Source organism: Euphorbia lathyris, chromosome 3 (genome assembly GCF_963576675.1).
Source record: "Euphorbia lathyris chromosome 3, ddEupLath1.1, whole genome shotgun sequence".
NCBI lineage: Eukaryota > Viridiplantae > Streptophyta > Magnoliopsida > Malpighiales > Euphorbiaceae > Euphorbia > Euphorbia lathyris.
The window spans coordinates 34,800,846-34,802,394 of NC_088912.1; the positions used below are offsets into that span (position 1 = coordinate 34,800,846).

The window sequence follows — 1,549 nt, forward strand, 5'->3', positions numbered from 1 at the left end:
GTGGATTGATGCTGGTGTTTTCATTAAAACGTATTTAATTCAAAATCTTTACAAGGAAACTTTGTTGAACACTTAGGCAAATTATTATCTCGGAAGAGTTTTAATTTGATTAAGGGCAATTATCCCGGATAAGGGTTTTGTCATGTTCAAAGCCTAATAATTAGAGGTTCCGTCATTTATTTCATCTTTATAATTCATACAAAGTTTAAAGTTGTTTTCTTTGCTTAATGCAAACGAATACATTTGTTTACTTTTCTAAAAAGTACTAAACGTTCCTGTCTTGCAAATTCATTCTTAAATCAGAATATTTTCTAACATCTTCATACTCTAATCTAATTCTTATTCTAGCAATTTCAAAACCAAAACCGATTAAACGATTTTCCATATTATAAACCTTAAAAGTAAATTTAACCAATTCAAAATAAGTTTTTGTTAAAAAGCGTTCCCTGTGGGATCGATATCTTTTATTACTACAAGCGTATACCGTGCACTTGCAGAAATCGCTCAACAAGTTTTTGGCGCCGTTGCCGGGGAACGCCAAAATTTTTGACAAAATTTTAAATTTTTCGTATTTTATTTCGAATCTAGATTTATTCATACTTATTCAAACTTTTATATTTTATTTATTTTTAGTTACTAACATATTTATTTTTCAAATTCTGTTTTGTAGGTAGTTTCGGTTCGTGCGAAATTTCAGGTTCATGCGCAGTTCTCGAAGTTCAGGCACGTCACCAGATCCTATCGACCCAGAAATTGAAAGAACTCTTAAAAAGAACAAGAAAGAAAAGAAAAAGAAAAACAAAACTCCAACAAAAACTAGAATTACCGAGCCAGAAGTTATGGCCACACTTATGGATTACGCTAGGCCAGGAGTGGCCGGTGTAACGAACAGTATAGTTAGACCCCAAATTAATGCAAATCAATTTGAGATTAAGCCAGCTTTGCTTAATATGTTACAAAATAACGTAACATTTTACGGGTTACCTAACGAAAATCCTAATACCCATTTGACAAATTTCTTAGAAATTTGTGACACTTTTAAAATTACTGACGTGACTGCAGAAGCAATCAAACTTCGTCTTTTTCCTTTTACTTTGAAGGATCGAGCCAAAGAGTGGTTGACTTCTATGCCAGCCGCATCATTTGAGACTTGGGAACAATTAGCCCAGGCGTTTTTTTCAAAAAATTTTCCTTTAGCAAAAACCGCAAGAGTCATTAAAGAGTTAACATCTTTTTCTCAAAATGATAATGAAACTCTTTATGAGGCTTGGGAACGTCTTAAAGAACTTCAACGTTTATGCCCACACCACCAATTCCCCGCTAAACTTTTAATGCAAACATTTTATAATGGACTAAATCCTACAACTAGAGGTTCATTGGACGCTATGTCTGGAGGGTTATTCATGAAGAAAACATTTGCCCAAGCAAGAGAACTTTTGGAGGAAATGGCAATCAACAGCAGTATGTGGCCCGCGGAACATGGACACGTACCAATAGCGAAACCATCATCCTCAACTACATCATCAGTTAAAGGTATAGTGAATCTTGA

The 1,549-nt window shown here is 34.2% G+C and overlaps 1 non-coding gene across 1 annotated transcript; it reads right to left on the reverse strand.

Annotated features, from left to right (window-relative positions):
- Nucleotides 1-1,208: 1,208 nt before the first annotated feature.
- On the reverse strand, nt 1,209-1,315 carry LOC136225156 (small nucleolar RNA R71). The gene has a single exon (XR_010686887.1). It is a non-coding gene; the product is annotated as a small nucleolar RNA R71 (small nucleolar RNA).
- Between the last annotated feature and the right edge of the window lie 234 nt (nt 1,316-1,549).